Consider the following 11,507-nt stretch of genomic DNA (forward strand, 5'->3'; position numbering starts at 1 on the left):
GTGGGCTCAGTAGTTGTGGCTCGTGGGCTCTAGAGCGCAGGCTCAGTAGTTGTGGCACACAGGCTTAGTTGCTCCATGGCATGTGGGATCTTCCCGGACCAGGGCTCGAACCCGTGTCCCCTGCATTGGCAGGCGGATTCTTAACCACTGCACCACCAGGGAAGTCCCCTGTTTCTGTTTTGTTATATTTGTTCATTTGTTTTATTTTTCAGATCCCACATATAAGTGAAAACACAGTATTTGTCTTTCTCTGACTTATTTCACTAAGCATAATGCCCTCCAAGTCCATCCATGTTGCTGCAAATGGCAAAATTTTGTTCTTTTTTATGACTGAGTAATATTCCATTGTATATATCTACCACAGCTTCTTTATCCATTCATCTGTTGATGGGCACTTAGGTTGCTTTCACACCTTGGCTATTGTAAATAATGCTGCTGTGAACATTGGGTGCATATATCTTTTCAAATTAGTGATCTTTGATTTATGCCTCTTCCTTACCCCGAGGCAAAATCAATCAGGAAATCATATCGATTCTACCTCCTAAATATCTCAAAAGCCTGTCCAGTTCTCACCATCTCCATGCCACCACCCGAGTACAAGCCACCATTATGCCTCTCTACGATTATTACAGGTCTCCTAGCTGCTGTCTTTGCAGCCACTCTTGCCCTCCCTCAATCCACTCTCCATAGGGTGGCCAGATTTTCCCAACATGTTATTTTAAAATGTTCAAACATGCAGAAAAGCTGAAATGATTTTACAGTGAGCACTTATACCTACCACCTAAATTCGACTTCTACCGCCAGCTATACTGTCTCATCATTCATTGTCTACCTGTACATCCTCAGAGTGATCTTTTAAAAAACGCACATCTGATCGTGCTTTAAAACCCTCCGTGGCTTTCCATTGCCCTGAGAATAAAATCCAAATTCTTGCTCAGGGCCTGCCGGGCCCTGTCTGAGATGGTTGCTTCCTCCTCTCCAGCTCACCCCGGGCCATGCCTCTTTCCCTCCCCTGCTCTGCGGCCACGCAATGCAATTTTCTGCTTCTCAGTCGTGCCAGCCTTTATTCCATCTCATGGCCTTTGCAAAGAAATCTGCTTGCTCCTTCTCCTCATCGGCCTGATTTCCACTCATCATCCAGGTCTTGAACATTACCTGCTCAGGGAAACGTCTCCTGACCCCCCTCTGCCTGACTAGGTCACAACAGCCTGCCTCTCTTTCCCCTTCATTACATACATCGCAATTTTCATAAATTATTCACGTAATGAGCCCTTTAATGCCTGTGTCAGTTCACTCCCCACCACATCCCTAGAATGTAAGATTCAGAAGGGCAGAGACAATATTTATATTTATATTGTTTCACAGCTATATCCCCTGTGCTTAGTTCAGAGTAGGTAATTTGAAAATATTTGTGGATTAAGTGAAAATGAATAAAAAAAGTAACATCAGAGAATGTTAGACCAGATAAGGAAACTGGGACCCACATAGATCAAGAAAAATCTCCGACTGTGATTGCCGATTGGTCTTTTAAAAGCAACGTTTCTATAAGTACTTTAGTTACAACCCTAAACAGCTCATTCCAGCTTCTCTTGGCATAGGTAAAAGCACAGAGTGTGCTCTCCAGCCCAGCATCTCAGCTTCTCAGAAGAAGAGGCCATGGCCTTGCCTGGAGGATCCTACTCATAATTTGGAGCAGCCCTCAATTTTCCCTCAGTTGAATCAGACAAGTTGTAAAGGGACATGGGCAACCTTACAAGCCTGACTTTATCCATTCAGTTTGTAAATAGCACCTGCAGGATATGTGGAAGATCCAGTGTATCAGCTCTCATTTTGCTTATGTTGTTACTGTCATTGGAATTATCAGGATGTAGATTTTCCAGGTCACAAAAGCACCAACAGCAAAGATATTTTGATGGGGCTTTTTATTTTGGCATCCTTTTCCTTAAGAAATTTAAACAAATATATGACCAGTCATCATTAAGTATTGATACATAACTAATGTGTGAATTGAGCCCCCCTGATTCACAGTAATATCAACAGCATCGTCACCTGCTACCCCAAGGTTTCTATTGTGCAGAGGAGGAGAAACCTGTGGAAAAAATAAGGGCAAAGCCCACTTTTAGAAGCAAAGTGGATGAAGATATCAAGTCCCAGAAGCACCACAGAAAGAAATACTGTGGCATTTTGGGCTGTGATCAGTGTTTGTTTTTTCTTCCACGTAGATATTTCACACTAAACTGAGCATTGCCTTTAGAAGTTGGCAGAAGGGCTTTCCTCCCACAATGGTATATTTATGGCCTCTGAAATTAAAGAAAATAAATAGGACGAGGAAGTTTATACAGGCCAAACTATAACAAAAATCAGATCTTGCAAGGTTTGAGCAAGAGCCGTGGAAATTGGGCCACATCAAGGATTCCAAAAGATTATCTGAGTCATCTGAGGTGTGAATTTAATACATTGATTCCAGAGCATTGCTCCAAACCTACTGAACAAAATCTCCAGAAAACTTCATCATTTTTATCAAGCTTCTTAGGTGATTCTAATACAACTGGATCACAGTTTGAGAAAGACTGCATTAGAGGACAAATTATCTTGACTATATTATTTGGACCAACTCTACATCATGATGACAGATTGGCTTTGGCTAACCTGGACATTATTAATTGCAAGGCAACCATGGTGAGGTGGAAGGAGCCTAAACTTGAACTCAGATTGACATAAGCTCAAGTCTTGACTATTTACCAGCCATGTGACCTCAGTCAAGTTAATTATCCAATCTAGGCCTTGATCTAGTTGCCTGTATAATAGGGATAATTGGGCTGCCTTGTAGTAATTGAAGATATCAAATGAGGTAATATATGTGAATATGCTTTGTAAATTTTAACCCACTGTGAAAAAAAAAAAAGGTCATTATTAGTGATCTAGAGGTAGCAATCTGTAGTTCATAATCTCTTAGGCCCTTCTTTTCCTGGGTGCTTGGCTAGGTCTTAATCATTCTATGTACAATGAAGTGGTCTCCAGTGTACAGCAACAATACAAAAAAAAAAAAAACCCTAACTTTGCTATATCACGCACTGTGGAATTTCCTACCGCATCTGATTAGATAGTAAGTTTTGCAAAAGTGTTTAATTTGAGGGAGAGAAAAACTGGTCAGTTTTTTGTTAAGATGTTGTGGAACCCATAAGCAAACTATCTTTGCACCCTTTTCCTTAACGTTCTTTCAGTGTAATGACCATCTCTTGCTATGGCCCATTGCTTATCCCCTATGTCAGGGAGATCAAACCTACCTTCTTCACAGGGATGTTGTTCAGAATCACACTTTTTATCTACAGAAGGAAATTTACCATTCTCTCAAAAGAAATTCCATAGAAATACAAACTGCTGTTGCATTATGAGGAATGCATAGTGTTTCAAATATTAGCAATTGTACCTCATTTACCACATTAGAATTTATTGAACTATTCCAGCAGAGGGTTCCTTTCATACTTGGAAAAGGGAGGTAGAATATATAGTTAGTATTGCCTATAAGTGACAAAATATGCATATAGGGAGTAGATCATATTTTTCTTTCCAGTATTTCAGCACAAGAGGATAATTGTCTCTAATCATTTCATTTTCCTTTTTCTCTGATTGAGGCAGACACTAATAAAACAAGTAAAATATTTTATTATAATAGTTATAGCAAAAGTTTAAATCATGGGCGTTTGCTGAGGAAAAAAAGTCCATAGAAGGGCAGAGAACTAGATATGGATTTGAATCAAAATATTTTCTTTTTATCCCTTTATTGTTAGATCTGCTTACTTTGGGAAAGGAATCTGATTGTCCTTTCTAAGCATGTTTTTCTACTTAGCCACAGGTTCATTTTGTCTTCAGAAAGTTGAAACTTGTTTGTGCAGATCCATGGGAATTGATGAGTCCTAACAGTAAAATTTTTTAAATCTTTCACATTTTAAATCTTTCACATTTGGAAACAAGGAAGGAAGGGAGCCATTCCACCACAAAACAGTTTATGTCAGTCATTTATGTTTGAACTGTAGTTAGAGCGATTGAGTGTTGGGAATATATTTTCTTTTCCATCCTTTCCAATATTCATTATTCATAAATCGACATTTTTGAAGAGAGATCATTGGCTTTCAGTTGATATGAAGAAAGAAATGTCTAGACTTTCCTGAATCTTCTTGCTTTTGACCTTCTTCACTACCCACAATTAATTTGTCCTCCTTGATTCCTAAATATCGTCTTACATTGTGCCTCTGACTGATGGGGTGCAGCCCAGAACCTTAGGAGGTGCTCTCAATGCTTTATTCCACTTAGATTAATGGAAATGTTATTATTAATTTTCAGCTCTTTCCTATCACCTCCGAACCCAGCTCTGTTAGAGTCATTTGTTTGCAAAGCATCTGAATGCACAAAGCCAGGTTGGGGGGAGGGGAGTTGCCCTGGCTGCTTCCCAGGGTGTCAGATTTTAAGGGGTACTAAACATCCCTGAAAAGGTAATGAGGTGGGGAACTCCTCTCAAGAAAAGTATGGTATTAGCAGGAAGAAATAATGTCTGCTTGAGTAGATAAGTGAGGAGGGGACCCCATAGCTGAAGAGCAATTCATGGTTGATGAAAGACAGGTCTGATTAGAGACAGGGTTTCTGTTTTGCTGAATGGGGGATATAACTTGGTCTAGGCATGAATTGCTAAGGACATAGGGAAAAGGGGGTTTGCCTCCACTGGAGATTCCCCTCCATTGGAGATTTCCTTTATCCCTTCCACCAGGCAGGATTCCTCAAAATCAACGGTGTACAAATATTTAAAGAACCTCTGAGACGGGCACCACATCATCGGGGCAAGAACTGGCCCAACTCTGAATGCGCTAGGTCCCCATTCCTGGATTGAGTGTAGTTGTCACAGGCAGGCTGCTTTGCTCTGGGCCTGAAGATGAGTCCAAGGGTTTAGTGGACTGGGGAGGGAAGACACACTTTCAATACCCTAAGGACAGCTGAGGATCACTGGGTTACTGGGACACTGGAATGGCAGCTCTCCTTGGGAAGAAGCATGAGCGGTAATTTTCCAAACTCTGCCAGTGACCAGGTCACCTATATCTGCCTTGTCCCTGGCACCCGCCTGCTTTGGCTGCCAATTTACTCTCCTAAGCTCCTGCTCTGATACGAAGTTGATCTCTTTGTTTTTAAATTAATCAACTTTAGACTGAGAAGTTAGAGCAGTATTAGGTTTACAGAAAAATTAAGCAGAAAGTAAGAGTTCCCATATACTACCACTCCCCTCCCCCTGCAGGTGTCTCCTGTAATTAACATCTTTCGTTGGTGTGGTATGCTTATTATAATTGATTAACCAATATTGGTACATTATTATTAATTAAAGTCCATAGTTTATATTAGGGTTCATTCTTGGTGTTTCACAGTTGTATGGGTTTTAGCAAGTGCCTAATATCATGTATCCACAATTACATTATCATACAGAATCATTTTGCTGCCCTAAAAATCCCCTGTGCTCCAACCTCTTGCAACCACTGGTCTTTTTTACTGTCTCTATAGTTTTGCCTTTTTTCAGAATGTCATATAGTTGGAATCATACAGGATATAGCCTCTTCTGGCTTGCTTCTTTCACTTATTGATATGCATTTAAGGTTCCTCCATGCCTTTTTGTGGCTTGGTAACTCATTTATGTCTTTTTTTTCATTGTGGGAAGAGCACTTAACGTGAGATCTACCCTCTTAACAAATTTTTGAGTGCACGATACAGTATCACTGTTTTTTGGCGGGGGGGGGGGGGGGGGAGAGAGAGAGAGAAGGTTGAAAGATCTAAGAAACAATAATATTTTTAAAATTCCCTTGGGAATTCCCTGGCGGTCCAGTGGTTAGGACTCTGTGCTCTCACTGTCAAGGGCCCGGGTTCAATCCCTGGTCAGGGAACTAAGATCCCACAAGCCTCACGGCCAAAAAAAAAGAAAGAAAATTCCCTGGAGATGATGGGAGGTCTACATTCATTTTGCTAGTTTTCTTGGTTCTATTGTTGGCTACAAATGACTGTTCCTATTTACTTGTTTTGCCACATATAGTACAAAATTAGTAGCAATGCTTAAACACTTAACATGCCTACTTCTAAGCTTCTGTATGGAATATGCACCCCAGACCAAAGCTTTGTGCCACTCTGTACTTACTGCAAAGTGTAATGTCTTTTTCATTAAATTCACTTTCCTAAGATCTCTCCTGTGTTCTATTACAAGTTATTCCTGGGTACTTGAAGATGCATATCCTTGAAGATGCATTGTGTGTCACCTATTCCTCCTGTTTTTATACTTATTTGTCTTTGGAACGAAGCTCATTTGCTGAATTGAGACACACAGATTGGATGACTATCCGGTGTCTGTTTCTAAGGCTAGGATGACGTTGAACAACTCTTCGTGGTGCTTAGCTGTTGAATCTAACCCTCATTTTGGTTCTTGCTCACTTATTTTCCTGTAAAGCTGAACCCTGACCCCATCACTCCCTTTGCGCTCCCCTCGGTAAATCATGGGTAGTGGCAAGGGACGGGATCAGAAGTGACATTTATTGAGCACCTAGTGTACGTCAGGGGCTTTACAAATTGTTATCTAATTTATTATCTGTGTTTTAAAAAGACAAAGGACCAAAAAAAAAGAGACGTGAGTCTCAGAGAGGTTAAGTAACCCAACTAGTGTATAGTAGAGCCTCAACCTACGTGGAGCTCCCCATTTCAGATCCCAAAACCCATGCTCTTCGTTCTTCACCAAAATGTACCCCAGATAGAAATTCTGTGCTTGTTATGAGCTGGAGACTTGCTTCTCAAAGTGTGATTCATGAACCAGCAGCATTAGCTTTACCTCGGAGCTTGTTGGAAATGAAGAATGTTGGGTCCCAAGCCAGAATGAATCATAATATTCATTAGAACAAGGTCCTTAGTTGATCTGCAAGCACAATAAACTTTAAGAAGCACTGGTGTAGAGAATATGGCAGACGGGACCTTGATATTTAAGGTGCTTGATACTTAAAAGACTGTTAGTTGTAGTTGATGTGAACATTGGCCTAAGACACACCCCATTTATCAGTCTTTTCTTTTTTTGAAATTTTTATTGAAATATGGTTGATTTACAATGTTGTGTTAGCTTCAGGTGTACAGCAAAGTGATTCAGTTGTGTGTGTGTGTGTGTGTGTGTGTGTGTATTCTTTTTAATATTCTCTTCCATTATAGGTTGTTATAAGATATTGAGTATAGTTCCCTGTGCTATACAGTAGGTCCTTGTTGGTTATCTGTTTTTATATAATAGTGTGTATATTTTAATCTTGAGCTCCTAACTTATCCCTCCCCCACCCCTTTCCCCTTTGGTAACCATAAGTTTGTTGTCTATGTCTGTGAGTCTATTTCTGTTTTGTAAATAAGTTCATTTGTGTCATTTTTTTAGATTCCACATATAAATGATATCATATGATATTTGTCTTTGTCTGACTTACATCCCTTAGTATGATAATCTCTAGGTCCATCCATGTTGCTGCAAATGGCATTATTTCATTCTTTTTTATGGCTGAGTAATATTCCTGTGTGTGTGTGTGTGTGTGTGTGTGTGTGTACCCCATCTTCTTTATCCATTCATCTGTTGATGGACACTTAGGTTGCTTCCATGTCTTGGCTGTTTTAAATAGTTCTACTATGAACATTGAGGTGCATGTGTTGTTTTGAATTAGAGTTTTCTCTGGAGATATGCCCAGGAGTAGGATTGCAGGATCATATGATAGCTCTATTTTTAGTTTTTTAAGGAAACTGCATACTGTCTCCATAGTGGCTGCACCAATTTACATTCCCAGCGTAGGAGGGTTCCTTTTTCTCCACACCCTCTCCAGCATTTATTATTTGTAGACTTATTGATGTTGGCCATTCTGACAGGTGTGAGGTGATACCTCATTGTAGTTTTGATTTGCAATCAGTCTTTTCTTTGAGTCCTTTCTCTTCCTCGATTTTGATTTCTCCCCATAAACACATGCATGCTTACTAGCATCCTTTTTTTCTCTTGTGTTCTCCTGTTACTATCCTGAAGACATTCCCCAGTGTGTAGCTGACCTCATTTCAGAGTACGTGCAACGAAGACCTGGCTATTTTTTTTTATTATGGATGAGTCTTCCAACCTGCTGAATCCAGTGAGGACCGACTGAACCCAGATACAGTCTCCTCTAAGACTGAGGAAGTAGAGCCCCTAAAAGCTCTATTCCATAATACCAGTCGGACAGACATCTTCTAGATGATGTCTCTTCTACTGTCAGTCAATATTTAGCACTTGTGTGGCTGATGTTAATCAGGTATGGAGAAAAGCATTTGGAGACCAGCTTGGCTTAGGCCAGTGACAAATGTGAGGCCTGAGTCAGGAATACATTTTTGTTCATCCTGCAAAAGGATGAAAGAGGGTAATAGCTCTGCTACTTGTTGTGGATTTTGAGCAAGATGTTTCCACTCTCTGAGCCTCAGTTTTCTCCTCTATAAACTGAGGGGCTTGGACTAAGTGCAATCCAACATTCCCTCTAGTTCTAAAGTTCTCTGATACCTTGTGCATGCTGAAATTCACTGACTTTAAGAAGCCATTGATTGTAAAGTGCAGCAGGGCTTCAGATACCACTAAAAAATGCAGCCAATTATAACTGTAAGATGTTGTTCTGGATGTTCTACCTCTGTCTCTGCTTTTTTTTTTCTCTTTGCCCTTCTTCACACTGCTCTATGCCCCAAGAGGCCAACCTTAATGAACTGCTTCATTGGGGATGTCTTGCCCTGTGGATTTGGGTTGGGATTGGCCAAAGGAAGGAACCAGTAGGAGATTGAATGGTGGGAAGAAAGTGAGATTGATACAGTTCTTCCCTTGGCTCTTTCCTGCTGGGTCACAAAGTGCCAGGGGTTACATTCCTCTGCTCAGGATTATAGCTCCTGGCAGGTGACCTTCTCCTCCAGCTGGACCTATGGTCACCACTCCCTCCCTTCACCCCTTCAGGCCTATGAGTGGTAAAGTCCTCGACTGTGGCCAGTTTCACCATCCCTCATTACTTTCCCTTAACCTTGACCACACCTTTATAAATAGTTTTTTATTAATTTTTCCTCAATGTCACAGTCACAGTTTCAGTGTTCCATTTGTTTCTGGCTGGGACCCTAACTGATACAGTAATTGGTATTGGGGTGTTCTTAAGAAGTAGGCTCTCAAAATAGAATTTTAGCTCTGTGTTTGAGGAGCGTTAACAGGCATGTGGCAAAGTAATAGATGCTTAGTTAGTCTTTTGGAATGAATGGGAAAAAAATGATCTTCCGATCTTTGTGCCTCTAATACCCAGAAAAAAACCAGGTAGCCAGAAATTAAGAGGGATTTCTCTTTTAGGTTTCTCAGAATGTGCAAAGATGGTCATTAAAGAAGTGTGTTCCCTTAAAAAGATTCCCTTTGGTCTGTACAATAGACACCCCTGCTTCTGATTATCTTTGCTGATAGGAATGAAAAAAAATTTTCCCAGTCAGTATTTGGGTACCAGGTACTAGAGACTTTATTGCTTTGCTCTGGTAAAGACAGCACATCTGGAGTAGCAAGAATGCCATCAGTATGGTGGATGAGTCTGCTATTCCATATGTAAAGACAATCAGGACTCCTCTGGAGCCCATTATAACAAAGACCAGAGAGATGGCGATCTTTTCTTAGATAAGAGAGTAAAGATAAACTGTTCTCTGTCATGTGAATGCACCATTATACTTAGACTCAAAGATGTTACATGGTCTCTCCTCTGACCTAGAAACTCAATTTACAGTGAAGAAAGTGCATCTGGGAGTTCATGCTATGGAATTCATTGGTCTTACCATGTGTCTGAGCACCTGAAAATAGCTGGTTTGATAGAAGAATGGAATGGTTTACTCAAAGCTCAGTTATAGAATGAGCTGATATACAATGCTTAGTGAGGCTGGAGAGAATCTTACGTGATAGAGTATATGCTTTAAATCAGCAGCCAGAATATGGTGCTGTGGCCCTTGTAGCCAAAACCCATGGGTTAAGGGACAAAGATGTGCAAAGGGGGATGGCCCTTCTCATTGTTATACCTAATAGCCTACTTAAGTAGTTTTTCCTATATGTCTGCATGAACTTGGGTTCAGTGAGCCTAAGGGCTGTGGTGTCCAAGGAAGGCACTAGCATTTTTACATAGGAAACAGTCATGGTTCTATTATATTGGAAGCTGAGAATGCCTCTTAAATATCTGGGGCTCCTCACACCACTAAACCTACAGGTAGAGAAGAGGTTACCTGTACTAGCTCAGGTGATTATCAAGAGGAAATTGCGTTGCTCATCCGCAATGGTTACAAGGAGAACTATGGCCAGAGCTCAGGGGATTTATTGGGGCATCTCTCAGTACTCCATAGCTCAGTCATCCTGGCCAGGGGAAAACTGCAGCAACCCAATAAAAACGGCCACTAAGGAATCAGATCCTTCCTGAATGAAGGTTTGGGTCAATCCTCCAGGTAAAGCAATTCAACTGAAGTGCTGGCAGAGAGTCAGGAGAATTTGAAATGATTATTAACACAGATCTCATGACCAGCTACATAAGTGGGATTGAAGCATCTTTGTTTGGTCTTGATTAACTGTTTCTTCCACCCTTTTTCTCCAACTAGCTTCTGGGAAGAGCGCTGGTGGTAGCTAAGATTTTAAGTTTCAGGTGGGCGTATGAGCGAACTGATCCAGTAGTTGACAGTCAGGAAACGTTCTGATAGTATCTGACAGATAGTAAATAGTTCAGGCTTTATGGGCCGTCCAGCCTTTGTTGCAACTACTCATCTCTGCCACTGTGGAGCAAAAACAGCCGTAAGCAATATGTTAAAAATGTGTGTGCCTGTGTTCCAATAACGCTATTGACAAAAACAAACGGCCAGCCTGTTGGCTCTAGTTTGCTGACTTCAGTAGGTGATGGGGACATGAGATTTTTATTCAGACAGAAGAGTAGATGCTGAGGGTAGAAGGGATGAACTGTGCTGGGTGATCTCTGTCTGCCTGACCAGAGTCCCTCTCTGCAGTTTTCGAAACTGTGCTTTGCTCCTTCACCCTCTGGTTTCCAGTTGGGTTTGGCCAACTGGAGCCAATAGTGGGAGATCAGAGAACAGGAGGAGAGAAAGTTCAGGGTATTTATTCCCCGTGCTCCTTCCCTGCTGAGCTGAGGGTTGTTAAAGGCTGTGTTCCTCTATCACAGCTCTGCTTAGGTGGTCTGTCCTAAAATTATACATAGAGTTCTTTCTGAGTTCCAGTAATCACTCCCTCCGCTTGCCCTTCAGGCCTAGGGTGGTAAATGTCCTCTGACGCTACTAGCTTTGGAGTGCCTCAGTATCCCTTAATGGTTCCTTTTACCATGCTCACCCGTTATAAGTAATCCTTTCATTATGTCGTCTTCAGTTCCCACTAGAATCTGCCATCCATTTCCCACCAGGACTTAGACTCAAAAAATGTCATTGATTGTAAGACACTCTTCACTTCAGAGATG

This window comes from Balaenoptera ricei, chromosome X (genome assembly GCF_028023285.1).
Source record: "Balaenoptera ricei isolate mBalRic1 chromosome X, mBalRic1.hap2, whole genome shotgun sequence".
Lineage (NCBI taxonomy): Eukaryota > Metazoa > Chordata > Mammalia > Artiodactyla > Balaenopteridae > Balaenoptera > Balaenoptera ricei.